General features: G+C 37.2%; 1 long non-coding RNA gene across 1 annotated transcript; it reads left to right on the forward strand.

The window, feature by feature from the left end:
• The first annotated feature begins 2,109 nt into the window (after positions 1-2,109).
• LOC136822149 (uncharacterized) lies at positions 2,110-4,374 on the forward strand. The gene is made up of 2 exons (XR_010848867.1): positions 2,110-2,163; positions 3,600-4,374. It is a non-coding gene; the product is annotated as an uncharacterized lncRNA (long non-coding RNA).
• Positions 4,375-23,427: the final 19,053 nt, after the last annotated feature.

A 23,427-nucleotide genomic window follows, 5' to 3' on the forward strand; every position in this document is an offset into this window, starting at 1 on the left:
TGTTAACTCAGATTCCGGGCGTTATTTTCAACCAGTCACTGCTCTTACAGTTTCATATTTTCACTTAATGGTAGATGGGCGCAAATAAGGACAAAAATACCAGGGGCGCCAATTTCATAGTTTGCACCACCAAAAAAATTAAGCCAGGCCGCTACTGACAATACAATACACAAAACGATACCGCATTAACTTAGAGGATTTTTGCTCTTTCAATAATTTGCAAAAGTAGGTAGCTCTAAAACATTTTGTATACATGCAGCATCGAACAATTAAAAAGTAATCCTCGTAGATAATGGATGCACATGATGCGTTTTCAAGCAATCTAGACATTTTAAATCTCAAAAATTTTCTCTTGAGCGAAACTCTTGGAACGCCGCACCGGGTAAGGCAGGTACGTCACTCGTCGTAACCGATTTTTGCCAACAAATGGTCAGTGCTAAATAAAATCAAAATTTTCAAAAGAATTGTGTGACTAAACAAGGCAAGCTTGGCTATCAATAGCGTATTAAGGCCGTTTTCAGTCATAAAAGAGCGAAAATTGACAAAAAATTTCGCGCTCGCTTCGCTCGCCTTTATTCCCTTGAGAACGGACCGAATCTGAAACATGTCGGGAAAAATCAAAATATAATAGCCGCATTCTTTTTCACCGTCCAACACATTTCCTTCCATCAGATAGGGATCAAACATTGGAATTTGCGTCCTCTGGTTGTACTACCACTCTACTTCTTCGAAGCTTGTTTTGAAGTATACGGCTTCTCAAACTATGATTGCCCTAACCTCAATTTAAAATTAAAAAAGACTTCTTAAGGGTCTGCGAGGAAAAAATCCCACACCAAAGGCCCACCCTAAGATAAGAGGGTAGTTCTTTGTAACTTTGGCGCGCCAGACCTAAAACATTGCTTTATTTAAGCTCAAATAGATGTAAAAGATGCCTTAAAAGGTCGACCCTATCGAGAATAAGGTCACAAAACTGCAGAAAACTTCATATTGACGAAGATGTTTGGCATAAGAATAGGTCAAACTGCTTAAAGGAAACCATAAAAAGGTAATATTTAGCCCAATAAGGTCAAAATTGCTTTAATCAAAGATATAAAAGCAAAATCGACGCGTGAACCTGAAAATGGTTTTTTTCGCGCATGAATACGTGAATTGGAAAAATTTTGTGCGTGAATACGTGAATTGAGGGTCTCCTCAGTGTTAGAAATCTACCCGTCCAACCTAATTTAAATTGCTTCCAAATCTTTTGTGGTTGTAAGATTTCGAGGGTATTTAACTTTGATCTCAAATATTATGACTTTGATTATAAGAAGAATATTACTACATTTCAATATGGTTTCGTCGCTTTGGGACTAAGACTCGATTGCCAACTTATTAGCGGAAAAACACCAGGACTCCGGGTAGTTGAAAAATGAACTTCGGATAAAAAACTAGTTTCCCTAATCTCATATCGGCTATATTTGAAAAAATAGTAAAACTTAAGTTTTTAGCAATACGCATATTTTAGATAGTGTATATTACTCTTCTTTCAAATCACCTTAAACAATAATTATTTAGAATTTATTTTTGAAATATCGTAGTAGTAGTAGTGTTCCAAGTTTAGTCTCGCCACAGAAGTTGCCTCTAACATTTTTCTGTAATGTTGGCAAGAGATCAAGATTCTACCTTTACACATTTTTTCTTTTAACGTTACAAAATGACAATTACAAACTTTTCATTGGAAAATCTTCTTCTTTTTATCTTCTTCTGTTCTGAAACATTTCTTTATGTCTTTCGACGTACGTAATACAGAGAACTTTGGGCTATGCTTGATTATTCGCTGGGGCAACAGTTATGATGATATAATTAACATGTTGTAATTAACATTTATAGATTGTATTTTAAGTCATTTTTGAACAATCACATTCCTAATCAAGGAAATGTAAATATTATGGAGAAAAAAATTGAATAGAAAAGATTGTATTTAACACTCGAAAGTACTAGTGGAGGATTTTTTTATAGTTTTAGTTGTTCTTTCTGAGTTGGTATTCAAAATAATGGAATTTGTAGCGTATCTATTTGTTTGCTCTACTTTTAACTTATTCTATTTCATCTTCCATCTTTGTACAATCAACAGAAGTGCTTCTCCGCGTTTTTACAAATGCTTCAGAGCGATCTTTATCCCTTGTAAGTTTTAAAAATTCTTTTAAGAAAGAAATACTTTACATATGAAGCTTAAATATATCCTTCTCAAATCAAATCGCTCTTAATGTAGTAGCCAAAAGTTAAGTTAAGTTAAGTTAAATCATACACGTTTTTTATAAGAACATTCAAAATTTTGAAAGTCTTCAGATACTCTTAACTTTTTGAGTTTTAAGCCTAAAAAATGTTTTTATATTTCAGCCATCGAAGTTTCATTTTCTCATATACTTTGTTCTTATAAAAAACTTGTATCGCTTTTAAAATATACCTTCAAGGTACAAAGAATTTGAATTTTTAGAACTAAAGACCTGATTCTTACTAAACTAGCCATAACTTTCATTAAGGTGCCTCCGCAGCAAAACGAACACATAGAGTTGAATTTGCGTTCAAAAGGATCTTAGCCCTACAGTAATTTTTGTTAAGAGTGACCTCTCATCTGAGACAAAATTCTTTCAAATGCTAACAAATGTGTCAAGGGAGTGATTTACAGTCTACTTAGAGTGACATCCGTGCCTTGTCTTACATGTTTTTTATAAGAACAATTTCATAAGAATACGAGGCTGAAATTTGGCCGAAACCTAAGAACAAATTAAAAAGAATCTGAACCTCAGATTTCAGAAATTACTGAGAAGTACATGTTTCCATTTTAATTAATATTGACATTTAAAGGCTGAAAAACTCATATAAATTTAAGAGCAGCCGAGCCAGAATCATATGACTTACTGGTTTTTCCTATAAAAAGCGTATATATCTGAAGATACTGTTCTTCATATGTTATTTTACTAATGTACACGTTTAGCAACATAAATGTTCGAGTACTATAAGTAAAGTAATATTTTTAACCTATGAAGAGCGCTTTATAACTACTTGTGGTATAAAAAGGAAATTTCCCAGAAAAGGGAATTTCCTTACATTCATTTAACTCTCCAGGGATAAGAAAAAGACAAACTGACATTTCAAAATATATAATCAGATCAAAATAACTCCGGAAAAGTATTTTTGATGATGATAAAACAATAGAGAGACCGTTAGATAAGAATGATACCGTTAAGCGGAACTAAAATACTGAAAAACGCGCGCAAAATTATGAGATGTTTGCCCAACTTCCTTATGCGTGAAGCTATGAATGCCATCCTCAGAAGCTTTAGGCTTCCTCCAGTGGCAATGATAGTAACTTTCCAAAGAAATCGGCACTTTTTGATACATTTTTCTTTTTTAAACCGACGACATACACCCTTATCTCTCAGCCCCAGTGGAACTTCTTCTTTTGGAGTGCAATTTTTCTCCATCTAATTTTAGAAGGGAATGAAAATAAGTAAATTTTGCAGTGAATTTTCTAGACTGAAATTGTTGGGTATTTTCTCACCGGGGACATTATTTTGTCACATGGAGGTCTAACAATATTTATTTCAAATTTTCAGATTTGATGGTATGTGACATTGTATTTGTGGTTATCTTTCTCTTCGTCCCATCTTTACCACAAGCGTACTACCTTGTCTCGTTTTCGTGGTTTGCACTGTTACTTATGAATTGGAGTTGCGTAAATTGTTGTAATCGTTGGGAAGGAATAAGAATCATACAAGAATGGGGCAGAGATGATAACGGTAATCCGAAATGTACCAAGCAGTATAGAGAATCAATGAAAGAAATCAAGGAAATTCTGGATGAAAATTTACCAAAGGACCCAAAAGTGATTGTCCAATGCGAGGCTGCGGAACCTCAAACTTCATGCTGCAGAAAACAAAGAGTTATTTGGAGCAATCAGAAAGAGTTTGAGTTTCGACATTGGATCGATGTGACTGAACAATATTTGGTGAAATCACAAATCCAAGAAGCGATTTTTGGTGAATTGAAAATTGATTTCGAATTTGATGACGAAGAAACCAAAGAATCGTTTGAACAACACGTTCAGAATCTTGTAAAAGAAGTAAAGCAACATTCTCCAAACGCTCAAGTCAACATCAAACAAATTTTCCAAGTCCGTGAAAAAGATATCAAAACCTACAGACAGTCATTTTATGGAAAGAAGGCTCTTTTTAGAGAACCATTCGTTTGCCTTCAATGCATTTTCCCTCAAATTGAACTTTCGTTTAAAATATTGAAATAGTTTTTCGAAAAAACTGGCTTCAAAAGTTTATTGACCAAAGAAATTGTAATCAGAAAAGTAATATCTGATAGAAATATTGTAGCTGTATAGCATTTGTGATAAATAATTTTGTACCATTTTGAATGATATAACAGAGTGGAGACTATCTGTACTAATGGAATGTCCCAGGGACATTACTGTCTTTGTGTTTAAAATATTAAGCGTCCAGGAAACACGCTACTCTTTTTATCAGAAACAACAAACTCGGCTAAAGCTTTTCCTGTTTTTGTGATTTTCAGGCACAGACGTTAAATTATTCTAATTATAGCCCTGCAATACAACTGTCAATCATTTTTGAGAAAACTGATTGGATAATTGATGCCACGTGGCCGTTTAATATTTCCCCATAGTGACCATTTATGAAATTGACTTCCTTAGAATGTTAATTTTTACGATGTAGAACAATAGAATACACTTGTTAATTACTTTTATTACTTTATTATTACTTTATTTTGCATGGCTATAAATGGATTATTAACCTCAGTAAGCCTGTCTCTCTGGAAAATATTGTGAAAAAGTGAAAATGATAGTTATAGCACTTTTCTACAAGATCTTCATTTTTTTCTTCTTCATTTTCATCTTCATTTTTAGAATTTTTTTAAATATTTTTTTATTTCAAATTGTTCCACTCACTAATATCTTTCCAATGATACCAAATTTATAAAGATTGAAGAATTCCTTCAAAAGTTATAGGTAAATGAAAAAAGAGTGCACACTTATCGTGAATAGACTTTAATACATATTTTTGAGGATAGATAAGATGTCATATCCATGTCATGGATCAGGTCGGGTTAGCGTGGTACATGGGCACCAAGCCTATCAGTGAGAGTGACTGATACGCTTGGCGCCCAAAGATAAATTTACTGACCGAAAGTAAACCCCGCCTAATTCTCCACCCAGTTTCACTGATACGCTTCGCACCCAAAACGCGTTAGGACCTAGACCCTTCCACTGATACGCTTCGCACCCAAAACGCGTTAGAACCTAGACCCTTCCACTGATACGCTTCGCACCCAAAACACCATAGAACCACACCCTTCCACGGATACGCTTTGCACCCAAAACGCCATAGAACCACACCCTTCCACTGATACGCTTCGCACCCAAAACGCGTTAGAACCTAGACCCTTCCACTGATACGCTTCGCACCCAAAGCACCATAGAACCACACCCTTCCACTGATACGCTTCGCACCCAAAACGCGTTAGAACCTAGACCCTTCACTGATACGCTTCGCACCCAAAACACCTTAGAACCACACCCCTTCACTGATACGCTTCGCACCCAAAACACCATAGAACCACACCCTTCCACTGATACGCTTCGCACCCAAAACGCGTTAGAACCTAGACCCTTCCACTGATACGCTTCGCACCCAAAACACCATAGAACCACACCCTTCCACTGATACGCTTCGCACCCAAAACGCGTTAGAACCTAGACCCTTCACTGATACGCTTCGCACCCAAAACGCGTTAGAACCTAGACCCTTCACTGATACGCTTCGCACCCAAAACACCTTAGAACCACACCCTTCCACTGATAGGCTTCGCACCCAAAACGCGTTAGGACCTAGACCCTTCCACTGATACGCTTCGCACCCAAAACGCGTTAGAACCTAGACCCTTCACTGATACGCTTCGCACCCAAAACACCTTAGAACCACACCCTTCCACTGATACGCTTCGCACCCAAAACGCGTTAGAACCTAGACCCTTCCACTGATACGCTTCGCACCCAAAGCACCATAGAACCACACCCTTCCACTGATACGCTTCGCACCCAAAACGCGTTAGAACCTAGACCCTTCACTGATACGCTTCGCACCCAAAACACCTTAGAACCACACCCTTCCACTGATACGCTTCGCACCCAAAACACCATAGAACCACACCCTTCCACTGATACGCTTCGCACCCAAAACGCGTTAGAGCCTAGACCCTTCACTGATACGCTTCACACCCAAAACGCCATAGAACCACACCCTTCCACTGATACGCTTCGCACCCAAAACGCGTTAGAACCTAGACCCTTCACTGATACGCTTCGCACCCAAAACACCTTAGAACCACACCCTTCCACTGATAGGCTTCGCACCCAAAACGCGTTAGAACCTAGACCCTTCCACTGATACGCTTCGCACCCAAAACACCATAGAACCACACCCTTCCACTGATACGCTTCGCACCCAAAACGCGTTAGAACCTAGACCCTTCACTGATACGCTTCGCACCAAAAACACCTTAGAACCACACCCCTTCACTGATACGCTTCGCACCCAAAACACCATAGAACCACACCCTTCCACTGATACGCTTCGCACCCAAAACGCGTTAGAACCTAGACCCTTCCACTGATACGCTTCGCACCCAAAACACCATAGAACCACACCCTTCCACTGATACGCTTCGCACCCAAAACGCGTTAGAGCCTAGACCCTTCACTGATACGCTTCACATCCAAAACGCCATAGAACCACACCCTTCCACTGATACGCTTCGCACCCAAAACGCGTTAGAACCTAGACCCTTCCACTGATACGCTTCGCACCCAAAACACCATAGAACCACACCCTTCCACTGATACGCTTCGCACCCAAAACGCGTTAGAACCTAGACCCTTCACTGATACGCTTCGCACCCAAAACACCTTAGAACCACACCCCTCCACTGATACGCTTCGCACCCAAAACACCATAGAACCACACCCTTCCACTGATACGCTTCGCACCCAAAACGCGTTAGAACCTAGACCCTTCCACTGATACGCTTCGCACCCAAAACACCATAGAACCACACCCTTCCACTGATACGCTTCGCACCCAAAACGCGTTAGAACCTAGACCCTTCACTGATACGCTTCGCACCCAAAACGCGTTAGAACCTAGACCCTTCACTGATACGCTTCGCACCCAAAAACGCGTTAGAACCTAGACCCTTCATTGATACGCTTCGCACCCAAAACGCGTTAAAACCTAGACCATTCACTGATACGCTTCGCACCCAAAACACCTTAGAACCACACCCTTCCACTGATACGCTTCGCACCCAAAACGCGTTAGAACCTAGACCCTTCACTGATACTCTTCGCACCCAAAACGCGTTAGAACCTAGACCCTTCATTGATACGCTTCGCACCCAAAACGCGTTAAAACCTAGACCATTCACTGATACGCTTCGCACCCAAAACACCTTAGAACCACACCCTTCCACTGATACGCTTCGCACCCAAAACGCGTTAGAACCTAGACCCTTCCACTGATACGCTTCACACCCAAAACGTCTTCAAACCACCCTCTTCCACTGGTACGCTTAACACTCAAAATAGGCTTAGGCTAAGCTTAGGCTGACCAATAATTACAGTGTCGTAAGAACCGCTCTCATCCGTGAATTTTGCAGAGTATCTCGTTACGCCTATGCTAACTGCTTTCATATATTATTTCACTAATGTACACGGTTGTTTAGTAGAATCATGGAATTATTATTGACACTGGATTAACAACTGACTGATTTTTACTGGTATCTCATGTTCAAGCCTTGTTCGCAGTAATGACATTATTGTTCACCCTCCTTCAGCCATTAAAATGATATTTCATCGTCTAACTCGTCTAATTAATTGCTAGTTATACGTCGTTATGACGTTTTAAAATGCGAGAAAGATGCAAAACATGTTATTTATAAGAAATCGACACCAGAATTTTTTAAACTTCAACCTCAAAAAATCTACTGTGCCACCACGTGCCACCAAAAGATTTTCATACCACAGTGGAGCTATGGGACTCACGTCTAATGTATGTCAATCTCAGCTCTCCTCGGAAAGTTATTCCCAATTTAAAATTTCGTGTCATTATAAGCATTTGATTTGATTTTACTCGTCCTATGATTTTTTCTCACACTAGATTTTATAAATGTATCCGCTCGGTATTCTAGCATTTATTTTTCAACTTTTTGCAAGCAAAAGTATGAATAGAAAAGTTAGAGACCATTTAAGAAATAAGAGTATTAATCATTTTCAAAATCAGAGTCCTTCGAGCCTTCTTTTGCGGACAAATCCAGTACATCGATTGTTTTCTGAAACAATAGAAAGACAATACTTGGCTCTCCACCGTTTCATTCTATGTTTATCCAGAGTCTGTATGATAAATCCATCGTAGCAAAACTACTCAAACACTTTGTGTTGGGTGTTTTTTTAACCTACGCGGAGCGCTTAATAACTACTTGTTGTATAAAAAAGGAAATTTCCTAGATTCATTAGGGATAAGAAAAAGACAAACTGAGCTTTCAAAATGGGTAATCAGGTCAATTAGCTCAGGAAAATTTTTTTGATGATGATAAAACGAGATAACGTCAAGATAAGAATGCTACTGGGACACCATTTAAGCGGAATTAGAATACTGAAAAACGCGCGCAAAATTAGGAGATGTTTGCCCAACTTCCTTATACGTAAAGCTATGAATGCCATCCTTGGTTGCTGTAGGCTCCCTGCGGGGGCAAATATCCGTCGAAAAAACACGTCAAAATAATGGTTTCAATAACGTCATTATCGAAAAACACCGTTAGAATGTTAGAATGGTTATCTGCATCACCAGTCAAAATTTTGCACGTGTTCGTGAACGATTGTGTTTTTGGACGAATTTTGTAACTTAAATATCATTAAATTATTGTTTTGCCGATATCTCGAATTAGGATTATTTTGAGTTTTTGGCACAGCACTTCTTGGAATCCTCTCGTCAAAACGCTTCTTCTCAGCTGTACCTGACTTTCTAAAAACGATGGAAACTGGTGGGCATCGGACCTGATAAGGTTTTGGACATTCCTTAACAAACCTCAGAAAATCTCAGCACCAACCAGAAAGAATTAGCTTTTGATATTCGGCAGTTATGTTACCCTAGTGACCTTCTGTGATCTGAGTGAAAAACATTTTTAAAAATAATAAAATCTGAGTGTAAAAACCCAAAAAGTCTTTTTTTTTTCAATTGTAAAATCAACGAAAAATCTATATCACTCAGATCAGACCTTTCTATGAGGGGAAGCTGTGTTGATAATTTCAAGTCAATCGGACCATCCAATCCCGAGATATTTCCGCCACAAGATCAAAAACCCCGGTTTTGCTATTTTGCGTAAACTAGCTTTAATAAAACTATTTATTGCTGTTGTTTGATTCTAAAATAAACATCCTAAAGTACCGGCTCTGACTATAAGATACAAAGCCGACCTTACGGTACCGACTATATTATAGACTAGATCCTAACATCTCTCTTAATACAATGAATAATACCATCAATAGTTTAAACGTTCACATCATGTTTCAAACTGTTTTTGCTTACGAACCTCGCGTCTACTTGTAGTTGTGTATCTCATCTCATCACTGTCTTTTACGCTTTCCTGTTTAAAATCACTTGTAAGGTACTGTTCCGTCTGACTCACAGCCAGAGTCTGTTAAATCATACTAAGTAGTGTCTGATGCAGAACCTTCTGAAAGCTCATTTTCCTTGGGATTGGGGTTTGAGGGGCCCTGGTGGGGAGCTAGGGGCAAGGGGACCCTTTCTCTAGGTAGGTGACTAGGTGTTGGCCTGATGATTGTAAACCTTTCTCAGTTGATTTATTTTCTCAATATTTTGCCGTTAACGTTTATCGTGTATGATCTTGGGGCCACTCAATCTAGGACCGTTCCTTTTACTGACCATTGTTTTATTTTAGCGTCTTGTATTGCCACTTTACTACCTGTAACAAAAAGTTCTAGTTTTGTAATTTGTAATTTCATATCGTATGGTAACTTTTCTCGGATAATCTTTGTTAAGATTCCTCTGATGCATCTCAGGTCTGGGCTCATGAATTTTGGGTAAGTTGTCTGTCAACTGTCGACCCATAAGAAGTTGTTTTGGTGATAGTCTACACTGTAAGGGCGAGTTTCTAAGGATAAGTAGCCCCATTAGAATGTCTTGGTTGGATCTAATACACTTTTTCGTTCTTTTGACACTCTTTATCATGGATTCTACTAACCAAGTCAGATGTTGCGGAAGATAAGACGTAAACCTCGACCACAATGAATAGTAATCCGCAACAATTAAATAGTTCTCTCCTCCAAAATAGAATATATCGCTACCCACTTGTTGCCATGCTCTATCCAGTATGCCTTGATGCAATGATGGACTCTTTGGTTTTGATGACAGTAATCGTGCACAAGTTCTACATTGTTTCACGATTGATTTAACGTCCCTAACCATGCCGGGCCAAAAAACACTCTGTCTTGATCGTCGTTTTTGCTCGCACTTTTCTATCCCGTTGTGTCCAGCGTGTATTCTAGTCAGAATTTCCAGTTGCAGTTTTTTCGGTATAAGTATAACTATTCTATCTCTTAACATCAACAAATTGTTCAATATTGTCAAATTAGTTCTATGCTCTAAGTATGGTGAACACTGGTTGCGATTTATTAGCCAGCCATTATGAATGTGATATTGAACTTCTTCTAATAATTTTTCTTCTTTAGTTTCTTTGGAAATTTTAGTAAGTATTTCGTTGGAGGCTGGTAAGGTAGGTATAACGTTATTCACGTGAATGTTAATTTCTTGTTCGTAAATAATATCACTTTCTGCTGGTTGTGAGCATGGTGCTCGCGAGAACGCATCTGCATCTATAAAGGTCTTTGCCTAGTACGTATGATGCTGTAAAATTAAATTTCAACATTCTCATTCTTTGAATCCTGGGTGATAGTTCAGAAATAAGTTTAGTGTTCAAAATAGGAATGAGGGGCTTATGGTTGCTTTCTAAATTGAAATGTTGTATTCCTTGTAGGACGTTAGGATGTTATCTATTGCGTAGTAGGATATCTATTTCGACTTTGCCAAGACCTTCGATACAGCTCCACACCGCAGATTACTCAAGAAACTCGACGCATACGGTATCAAAGGATATACGTTAGACTGGATCAAATCCTTTCTGTCGGATCGATATCAGTATGTCAAGGTAACTGGTAAACTATCCAAGGAAGGTAAAGTACTCAGCGGTGTCCCACAGGGAAGTGTTCTTGGTCCATTAATTTTTGTGTTATATATCAACGATCTACCTGAGGTTACAAGCTCTGATATGTACCTCTTTGCAGACGACACTAAGCTTGTTGAGGAGATAAATAGTGCTGAAGATGCCATTCGCTTGCAACATGATATCGACGCAATGGAAAGATGGTCAAAGGACTGACCACTCAGATTCCACCCAGATAAATGACACGTGCTAACACTGGGAAAATTTTGGAACATCAAACATGCCCATCCATACAACATAGACGGGTTAATCCTGGAGCACGTGGATCAAGAAAAAAATCTCGGAGTGATTATCGTCGGGGAACTGAATTTTGAAGAACACATCTTTGGTAAAATCAAGAAAGCTAGCTCAATCGTTGGTCTGATCAGCAGAAGTTTTGACTTTCTTTCACCAGAAATGCTCCGCACTCTTTTTATAGCGTTCGTCCGACCTCGTCTTGAGTACGCTGGTCTCCACGACTCATCAAACATATCGATGCCATCGAGAGTGTTCAGCAAAAGGACCACGAGACTGGTTAGCGGGTACAAGAACAAATCTTACGAATACCGTCTCCGTAAGATTAACCTTCCGACACTGAAAATCAGACTTAAAATTGGCAATATGGTTGAAGTATATAAACATCTTCACGTTTATGATAAATCATTGGCCTGTCAAAATTTTGTCCTTCGCGAACGCCCGAAACGTCAGCACGATTACGAACTACAAAGAAACTTTGCAAATGATGGTGTCAGAAGGTATCAAACAAATTCGTTATTCTACAGAAGTATTGACATATGGAATGGTCTTGGAGATGATGTTGTAGCTGCAACATCTGTCGCCAACAATACTGGACAAAAGGTTTGTAGACTTCTGCAATATTTGCAAAATACTTCAATATCGATCAAAAACAAGTTCCCAAGAGGCTCTGGGTGCTTTCCAAACCCATTCAAAGTCTTTGAAAGTCATCCACTGCAGTCTAACCACAAGAGCAAACCACAATGGCTTAATTAACTGGCTTACACCAGTATCAAAACGCTGATTTTTTGCTTGTGATTCACTCAAAAGCAATTCAAAAGCAATGCAACGACTTCAAGAGTGTTTTTCTTAACTTCCATCCCCTTTCAGACACATTGAAGAGTCATTTTGCTCTATTTCTCATTATTTTTCACTGAAATTTCATTTGTCTACAACCTTTTGTCCAGCATTGAACTGGAAAAAAATGCTCACAGAATGGGAAAAAGATCTCCATAAATTGTAAAATGTTAAGCATGATTGTTTCATAGAGGTCGATAGAGCTGGGAAATATATTAATGTAAATAAATAAATTGTAAATATAAGTTTATTCTCGTCATTCCCCAAGTAGCAGCTAATATCTCTAACTCTATGGGACAGTAGTTTTTCTCACTTCCGGATAAAAATCTTGAAGCACAATCAACAGGCTTCCAATCGTATTTATGTTTCTGGCATAGTATTACACTTATTCCGTTGATTAGATTCCCATCTGTCCCCAGGACTTCCCATAACACTTTTTTAACCTCGATTAAACGTTTTTGTGTGATCTTCAGTCCATAGAAAGTCATTCTTCACACTAAGCAATCCTTGAAGTGGTTCAGCTGATTTAGACAATCTTGGACAAAAACGAGATAGTTGTTGTGCCATTCCTAGGAAGCGTCTAAGCTCTGTAACATTTTAAGGGTTTATTTATTCTACGCGTTCATTTAGTGGCTTTATCCTTCTGATAATATAGCAAATTCCAAAGACTCTACTCTGTCCTTGCTAAATTCACATTTGTCAGCATTTAAAGTAACTCTGTTGTCCTTCATTTGTCCTAAAATTTTTCTCAATCTACTATCATGATCATGATTTCTTCTACTATTGGATGATACCAGTCTGTTGGTTGTTCTACTTTTTCGATAACTCCCATCTGCAGCATGCGATCAATCTCCATTCGCAATGGTTCCAGTAACGGAATTTGAACTTTTCTCGGTGCAGATAATGTGGAATCCTTTCACTTGCCCTAGACCCCCAAAATCTCTTTAAAATATTTTACAAAGTCATTCTCACTGTTTAAAATTTTACTTTTGTTCTACTTTTGGTCTTCCACCAAGTTGATTCCTGATATGATTGTAGCAAAGCTTCAATTCCTGGTTGTCCAAGTAGTGGATTGGGTACTTGTTCACAGACATATATCACTTCAAACGTTGACTTTTGCCCAACTCAGGCTATCGTAACAAAACACCCGTGTCATTTAGATCTATGCTTATCTGGTCCAGCTAACTTTCGATCATGTTTTACTCAAATCTTTCAGCTGGATTCTGAATAAAGGTAGATGTTTTTTTTCTCCAATAACTCAAACGTCTGCGGCAGTGTCGATCTTCATTTTGATTTTGATCAAAGTAACTCTACTTACTTTGATTTTAGAATTTGTCTTCTCTATCTTCATTGCGACTTGATATCTGTTCTGATTGCAGTTAGTTGATCTTGTCACTTCCCTTAAGAAAAAAGCTCCTATCTAGCTTTCCTCCCATTGGATATATAATTAGTCTGTATTGATACTATCCATATTCGAGGTTTTATTTGATGGTCCTTTACGGACTGAACTTTTAGAGAAATGATTAGAACCTTCTCATCGAAAACATTTCTTTTCCCTCGCTAGGCGATGCACTCAGTGGAAGGGTGTGGTTTTATGGTGTTTTGGGTGCGAAGCGTATCAGTGAAGGGTCTAGGTTCTAACGCGTTTTGGGTGCGAAGCGTATCAGTGGAAGGGTGTGGTTCTAAGGTGTTTTGGGTGCGAAGCGTATCAGTGAAGGGTCTAGGTTCTAAAGCGTTTTGGTTGCGAAGCGTATCAGTGGAAGGATGTGGTTCTAACGCGTTTTGGGTTCGAAGCGTATCAGTGAAGGGTCTAGGTTCTAACGCGTTTTGGGTGCGAAGCGTATCAGTGAAGGGTCTAGGTTCTAACGCGTTTTGGGTGCGAAGCGTATCAGTGAAGGGTCTAGGTTTTAACGCATTTTGGGTGCGAAGCGTATCAGTGAAGGGTCTAGGCTCTAACGCGTTTTGGGTGCAAAGCGTATCCGTGGAAGGGTGTGGTTCTATGGTGTTTTGGGTGCGAAGCGTATCAGTGGAAGGGTCTAGGTTCTAACGCGTTTTGGGTGCGAAGCGTATCAGTGGAAGGGTCTAGGTTCTAACGCGTTTTGGGTGCGAAGCGTATCAGTGGAAGGGTGTGGTTCTAAGGTGTTTTGGGTGCGAAGCGTATCAGTGAAGGGTCTAGGTTCTAACGCGTTTTGGGTGCGAAGCGTATCAGTGGAAGGGTGTGGTTCTAAGGTGTTTTGGGTGTGAAGCGTATCAGTGGAAGGGTGTGGTTCTAAGGTGTTTTGGGTGCAAAGCGTATCAGTGAAGGGTCTAGTTTCTAACGCGTTTTGGTGCGAAGCGTATCAGTGGAAGGGTGTGGTTCTAAGGTGTTTTGGGTGCGAAGCGTATCAGTGAAGGGTCTAGGTTCTAACGCATTTTGGGTGCGAAGCGTATCAGTGGAAGGGTGTGGTTCTAAGGTGTTTTGGGTGCGAAGCGTATCAGTGAAGGGTCTAGGATCTAACGCGTTTTGGGTGCGAAGCGTATCAGTGGAAGGGTGTGGTTCTATGGCGTTTTGGGTGCAAAGCGTATCCGTGGAAGGGTGTGGTTCTATGGTGTTTTGGGTGCGAAGCGTATCAGTGAAGGGTCTAGGTTCTAACGCGTTTTGGGTGCGAAGCGTATCAGTGAAGGGTCTAGGTTTTAACGCATTTTGGGTGCGAAGCGTATCAGTGAAGGGTCTAGGCTCTAACGCGTTTTGGGTGCAAAGCGTATCCGTGGAAGGGTGTGGTTCTATGGTGTTTTGGGTGCGAAGCGTATCAGTGGAAGGGTCTAGGTTCTAACGCGTTTTGGGTGCGAAGCGTATCAGTGGAAGGGTCTAGGTTCTAACGCGTTTTGGGTGCGAAGCGTATCAGTGGAAGGGTGTGGTTCTAAGGTGTTTTGGGTGCGAAGCGTATCAGTGAAGGGTCTAGGTTCTAACGCGTTTTGGGTGCGAAGCGTATCAGTGGAAGGGTTGTGGTTCTAAGGTGTTTTGGGTGTGAAGCGTATCAGTGGAAGGGTGTGGTTCTAAGGGTTTTGGGTGCAAAGCGTATCAGTGAAGGGTCTAGTTTCTAACGCGTTTTGGTGCGAAGCGTATCAGTGGAAGGGTGTGGTTCTAAGGTGTTTTGGGTGCGAAGCGTATCAGTGAAGGGTCTAGGTTCTAACGCATTTGGGTGCGAAGCGTATCAGTGGAAGGGTGTGGTTCTAAGGTGTTTTGGGTGCGAAGCGTATCAGTGAAGGGTCTAGGATCTAACGCGTTTTGGGTGCGAAGCGTATCAGTGGAAGGGTGTGGTTCTATGGCGTTTTGGGTGCAAAGCGTATCCGTGGAAGGGTGTGGTTCTATGGTGTTTTGGGTGCGAAGCGTATCAGTGGAAGGGTCTAGGTTCTAACGCGTTTTGGGTGCGAAGCGTATCAGTGGAAGGGTCTAGGTCCTAACGCGTTTTGGGTGCGAAGCGTATCAGTGAAACTGGGTGGAGAATTAGGCGGGGTTTACTTTCGGTCAGTAAATTTATCTTTGGGCGCCAAGCGTATCAGTCACTCTCACTGATAGGCTTGGTGCCCATGTACCACGCTAACCCGACCTGATCCGATGTCATATAATAAAAATCATGATCTTGGGCTCATTTAACTTTTGAATTACCGAGTTAAATTTTACTTTCCTGTACTATACTCTTGGCTGTAATATTCTTAAGATTTTGTTTTTTGGTCGAAATATTTTCTTTATTATATCATAATATCCATGGATAATATTCAGATCCACTACTATGTAGATTATAGATAGAACTAATGATTTTTCTTGATGTTGTGATTAACGAATTTTCAATTTTTTTTATTGCAATAGACCTTTTCATAAATTACGTCACGAACATCACTTGCCTGGTATTTAAACAATTGCCATGTTGATTATGTCCCTTGAGACATTAAATTATTTTTTTATAAATGGAAAGTAGATTTAATAAAATCTGCTGGAAGTTAATCACCATGGCAATAATTTCAAAATGAGGTAACTGATGTTTGTGATGTAATTTTTAAAATTGTATCTGATAGACCTTTTCATAAAATTTATGAAAAAGTCTATCAGATGGGAGAAGACATAACTTGGACCCCCCTATATGGACCCCAATATGGACCCCATTATGGACCCCAATATGGACCACATTATGGACCCCCTCAAAAATGGCGGGAAAGCATTTTGGTTGATTAAAGAAGCTTTATATTTGACCATCTGATTATTTTGTAAAAATAAATCATTTTGTCAACACATAAGGACAATAGAATAATTGATGAGAATTGTATCTCTAAAACTGCGCTTCCCAGTGTTTGCCTCTTGACAATATTTATCTATTTATATCAAAGGCATCTCATTCGGTACAATTAAAATATTTGGTGTAAATAAAGCTTGCAGGTATCCTACTTAAGTGCCCTGTCAATATTTTTGTCGAAAAGTGTCACTTTGTCAGGAAAATGACAGGTAACGTCTTTCTCGTGGAAGAAACACGTCCTTTCAAAACTTGAAGTTATGTAATGCTCTGTTCATACAAAAATAAAAATAAAAATAATAATAATAAAACTACTATTTTCATATCTCTAAAACAGCTCTCTTGGAGCATTTAATGTTTTAATTGCATCACAATCTATATCCATTTGCACCGCCCGCATCCTATTGAGCATGAAAAAAACACTTGTTGTAAATTGGTGTATACACCTCATATTTTTTGATAATGTCCTTATTTACATAACTTTAAGTGTCATTTTTGTCAATATTTGGGATTGATGATTTGTCATTGAAATCTTCTAAATAGCATATTTTGTATACATTATTAATTTCGCTTAGCGAAAGTATTACGATAGCCTTTCTGCGGCGGCGGTGTCATCGGAAAAAAAATTAGAAAACGAAAGTGCTTGATACGGTGGACGAACTCACTAAATTTAATTTACAAATTACACGCTCGTATAACCACGGACGATTTTCGCGGGTTTTCTTTGGATTACATCATATATCTTTGTGTCTTTAGCTCCACAGTTTTGATTTTTTCTTTATTTTCTTATAAGCATTTACTTTATAAGAATCAAATCAATAATTCTTGATAGACGGTGATATACCTTTCGGTAATTAGTTCTTACAAAGTAAACAAGGGATGGCGCACAATATGAGCATATTTATTTTTCTTATAAGCATATACTTTATAAGAATCAAATCAATAACTCTCGATAGACGGTGATATACCTTTCAGTAATTAGTTCTTACAAAGTAAACAAAGTATGGCGCACAATATGAGCATATTTATTTTTCTTATAAGCATATACTTTATAAGAATCAAATCAATAACTCTTGATAGACGGTGATATATATTTCGGTAATTAGTTCTTACAAAGTAAACAAGGGATGGCGCACAATATGACCTTATTTATTTTTCTTATAAGCATATACTTTATAAGAATCAAATCAATAACTCTTGATAGACGGTGATATATCTTTCGGTAATTAGTTCTTACAAAGTAAACAAGGGATGGCGCACAATATGAGCATATTTATTTTTCTTATAAGCATATACTTTATAAGAATCAAATCAATAACTCTTGATAGACGGTGATATACCTTTCGGTAATTAGTTCTTACAAAGTAAACAAAGTATGGCGCACAATATGAGCATATTTATTTTTTTATAAGCACATACTTTATAAGAATCAAATCAATAACTCTTGATAGACGGTGATATATCTTTCGGTAATTAGTTCTTACAAAGTAAACAAGGGATGGCGCACAATATGACCTTATTTATTTTTTCAAATCAATAACTTTTTATAGACGGTAATATACCTTTCGGTAATTAGTTCTTACAAAGTAAACAAGGGATGGCTCACAATATGAGCTTACTTATTTTTCTTATAAGCATATACTTTATAAGAATCAAATCAATAACTCTTGATAGACGGTGATATACCTTTCGGTAATTAGTTCTTACAAAGTAAACAAGGGATGGCGCACAACATGAGCATATATTTATTTTTCTTATAAGCATTTACTTTATAAGAATCAAATCAATAACTCTTGATAGACGGTGATAAAGCTTTCGGTAATTAGTTGTTCCAAAGTAAACAAGGAACGGCGCACAATATCAGCTCATTTATTTTTCTTATAAGCATTTACTTTATAAGAATCAAATCAATAACTCTTTATAGACGGTGATATACCTTTCGGTAATTAGTTTTTACAAAGTTATCAAGGGACGGCGCACAATATGAGCATATTCATTTTTCTTATATAAGCATATACTTTATAAGAATCAAATAAATAACTTTTGATAGACGGTGATATTACCTTTGTTTATTAGTTCTTAAAAATTAAACAACAGTTGTTCTTAAATTGGTCTCTTTTTATAGCGATTTTAAGCCTCGTCGTTCTTGTAAAATTGTTTCATCAAGGCTCGATGTAAAGTAGATTTCAAATTGGCTTTAGTTTAAATTCTAGGCGAAATTTTCGACTTTAAGTCGTCTTGTTTCCATTGCATATATTATTTTCATGTTATAAATTATATGATACGATCGCGTTACAATTTTTCTGGTCTGTAATTTGTATGACCTGTGCCCTGTGTCTAAGACACGTGTGACCTTATTTTCTAAAACATAATTTCAAAGTTATTTTTGATAATGAAATGATTTTATTTCAAGAAATACAAATAAATAGCCGGTCTATGAAATTAAACATGTGGTAACCATGATACAATTCGATCGCGTGGTGTCGTGATGCAATTTGCAATTTTTGAGGGGGTCCATAATGGGGTCCATATTGGGGTCCATATTGGGGGGTCCAAGTTATGTCTTCTCCCCTATCAGATACAATTTTGCGTTTTCACTTTTATTATCGTTAAGGCTTGGAGACACGAGAAATTTTTTTCGTGTTGGTGCAATGCAACATGCTCCATCCCACCAACAAAAGAAAAAAGTGTATGTCCCATGGTTTCTTTTTTTTTTCATGGGATAAAAAGTGAAGTAAGTAAGTAACTACTGATTTCTGCCTAGAAATTAACAAAAGTTTAGCAAAATGAATATTCTGGGAAAATATTATTTTGTAAACATGTTTTTTTTTTATTTTTCGTTCTTAATGTTCTTAAAATGTTCTTATTTTTATGTAATTTGTTCATATGATTCCCTAGTTTCTTTGTCATCAATTTCGAATAAAATTATAAAAATGATTTTATCAATGTTTGAGGTTTGAGTATGGTTGTCCATTGTCCTTAGGAATTTGGTGTTTACTGTATAGTCCTTTAAGGGCTCTGACCATAGTGAATTTTTCATAATTGCCGTGTTTAAAATGTGTTTTCTGACTGATGTAACCAACAAAAATATGGCATGTTATACATTTTCTGTTAGACAAACTATTCCTGAATCTGAAAATTCAAAAATTGCATTGAAAAAAATTGATGAAGAAGAAAATGAAGACTTTTGCGAGGAAGAGTATTTCAACTTTGAAGAGCTTAGTTTCGGCGAAGAAAAAACATTTTGAAAAATTTTTCGCAGTAGATGGTGTATCTTTTACCGAACAAAAAAAATTTTTGCGGAAAATTTTTGTAAATGCTTCTTTGTCTCGAAATCTTCAAAATAGTGGTTTTTCATCAATTTTTCATCTGGATTTTGCTTAAAAAAACAGTCATAACTTTTGACACATCTTTTTAGAAAATTTTTCCGCAAAATTTAAAATAGTTCAATTCTTTGCGGAAAGTTTGAAAAAAGTTCAAAAGAAAAAGGTTAATTACCTATTAAAACTTAGCACTTTTTATAAAAGAAGGTGATGCAACATGTTATTAACGTCTTTTTAAAGTTCATAACGTCATTTTTGCAATTAAGTTCTTAATTACTCTTAAGGGGTTTGATTAAAAAGCTATTTATAAAGGCAATTCTTTGTTAAAAGTGTTAAAGAATCTAAAACATAACTTTTATGTTCAGATACTAAAATCAATTTTCTGACTATGGTCAGAGCCCTTAAGCCTTAAAATGTTCTTAACTTGTTCTTATTATTTCGGCTATTGAAACCATATATTCTTATATAGTTTTTTTCTAATGAAAACCCGTTTATATAGACTACAAGAAAGCTATATTGGAGAGCAAGTTACCATTAATTGAATAGGATGGCATATTCTTTGTCATTAAAAAAATCGAAATAACAATTAGAGTTTTCTTAATGGGATAAATATTATAATTAAACCAATTACGAAAAAATAAGGTTAATTTTAAGCATCATGATGTTTTTTTTTCATTTTCAGCCGCAGTTTTCTTCATTGAGACTTGCTTGCTTGCCGTTGAAAAGCTCAAAATGATGAATCGTCTCACACAGCCCCACACAGTGATTTATAGTAGCTTTCCTTTAGCTTGCAGCAACTAGAACTGCCAAATAGAACTACAACTAAAGTCTATTCACGATAAGTGTGCACTCTTTTTGCTTTTACCTATAACTTTTGAAGGGATTCTTCAATCTTTATAAATTTGGTATCGTTGGAGAGATATTTGTGAGTGGAACAATTTGAAATAAAAAAATCTTCAAAAAAATTCTAAAAATGAAGATGAAAATGAAGAAGAAAAAAATGAAGATCTTGTAGAAAAGTGCTATAACTATCATTTTCACTGAAAGGAAACCTTGATCATCGAACGTCATCACTGTGAAAAAATTTCTCAAAAATAATTAATTTAATTTAATTTATAGAAGTGTATTTCTCAGGTCTATTGACCTCTATGAAACAATCTTACATCTTTACAATTTATGGATCTTATCATTCCATTAGTTTGTCAATTCTATTATAGGCCCCCCTCAGGGGTCTGCGTGATTGCGTGAATGGGCATTTTCGGTTGCGTGAATGCGTGAAAATTGAAAAAAAATTGCGTGAATGCGTGAATTGAAAAAACTTGCGTGAACGTGAAAATGTACTTTTGATTGCGTGAATGCGTGAATCTGGGCTATTTTGTGCGTGATTACGTGAATTTCCCTTTTTTCCACCGATTATGTGCAGTTTTCCCGATTTTCCAATGTTTCCCCGATTTTTCCCAAGAAATTTTCCGATTTCTGAAAAATCGGGTTATTGCGTGAAACTTGAGGAAAATTTGCGTGAATGCGTGAATTTCGAAAAAAAATTGCGTGATTGCGTGAATTGAGGGTCCGCTGGGGGGGGGGGCGGCTCTATTATAGAGTTTTACAGCTACTGGGCCTCTGACCCACTCTTCTTACAATCATGATGTTATTTCCGTCGTAAATTTCTTTAAATAGAGTTTAGTCCTAGGACTACCTCTCACTTTCCACTCTTGTCTTTTTCTTTCGATGTTTTTTCTTTTTTGCTTTTTCTTTATGATGCCATTGCTTTATTATCTCGCGTTCTTTCCTTGAAAAATCGTCTGACACTCTGAAATCATCTTTATCTAGTTTGTGGGCTGATGCAAGTATTCTATTCCTTTCTTCTTCACTCTCGAGAGTAACTTTTAATGGTCTCCATCGTTCATTTGTATACATTTCATCTTTACAAGCACCTATGCGTTCTACCTTGATTATCGTCACATCGAAACCCATTTGTGCTTTCAGTATTCTTTCTATAAAATCTTTGTCGCCAACTCGTTGCTGTTCTTCGTTTTCGTGCTTGTTTTCATCTAAATCATGCACCATGATGTTGCACTTGGTTGATTTGAGCCAACGCTCCTCTTCGTTCACTGATTTGATGAAACTTTTTATGGTCACCTCTTGTTTTTGTAGATCATCTTTGGTGACTTCTGCATATGATTGTTTTTTTGTTTCTGTGTTGTTGAGCTGTGTTTCAGATCGTTTGTTGTTCCGTTCTTTGTTGACGTCTTGTTCATCCATTAGCTTCTCGACTTTCCTTTCTAGAGAGGTTATTCTCTCGTTGAAACCTAATTTCGATCCTTGATGTTCATCTTTATCTGCTTCTTTCGTTGTGATGTGACTGCGAGCTTTTTGTCTGCTTGTTTTAATCCTCTCAAGTAAGAGTGGCGTTATTTTAACACAATTTACACATTCGAAGCGCCGGCTTTTATATTGCAGACAAAGCTGAATCTGATAAGCCGGGAGCTCAGAGCAGGCATAATGGACAAGTCTATTACATCTCCTACATTGTAAGGTGTCGTTATCTGCTATGATGGTGTTTGTTAAACAGTTATTGGGTGTGCAATATCCAAAATTTTGATGAATTTCCTTGTTAGAATTTTTGTTGATTTCCGCCATATTGTTGCATTTTCAGGATCGTTGCATCATTCAGTCAAAAGATATTAAACAAAGTTACAAGCTAATTGACGTCTAAAACGCTGTTTTCTGCTGTTTTTTTGGGTCAATCACTTATTAACTTTGTATCATAACTTTGTATTGAATAAATATTTTAGTGAAATTTCTTCACAGTGATAACCTCCAAAGATCAAAGAATGTTTTCAGTGAAAATGAAAGTTATAGCACTTTTCTACAAGATCTTCATTTTTTTCTTCTTCATTTTCATCTTCATTTTTAGAATTTTTTAAAGATTTTTTAGTTTCAAATTGTTCCACTCACAAATATCTCTCCAACGATACTAAATTTATAAAGATTGAAGAATTCCTTCAAAAGTTATAGGTAAAAGAAAAAAGAGTGCACACTTATCGTGAACAGACTTTAGCTTATAACTTTGTTTGATATCTTTTGACTGAATGATTATTTTTGAGAAATTATTTCATAGTGATGACGTTCGATAATCAAGGTTTTACTTCAGTGAAAATGATAGTTATAGCACTTTTCTACAAGATCTTCATTTTTTTCTTCTTCATTTTCATCTTCATTTTTAGAATTATTTTAAAGATTTTTTTATTTCAAATTGTTCCACCAACTAATATCTTTCCAATGATACCAAATTTATAAAGATTGAAGAATTCCTTCAAAAGTTATAGGTAAATGAAAAAAGAGTGCACACTTATCGTGAATAGACTTTAGTACCATTTTGGAGAAAAATTATAACCAGT

This window comes from Clytia hemisphaerica, unplaced genomic scaffold (assembly GCF_902728285.1).
Source record: "Clytia hemisphaerica strain Z4C2 unplaced genomic scaffold, Clytia hemisphaerica genome assembly, whole genome shotgun sequence".
Lineage (NCBI taxonomy): Eukaryota > Metazoa > Cnidaria > Hydrozoa > Leptothecata > Clytiidae > Clytia > Clytia hemisphaerica.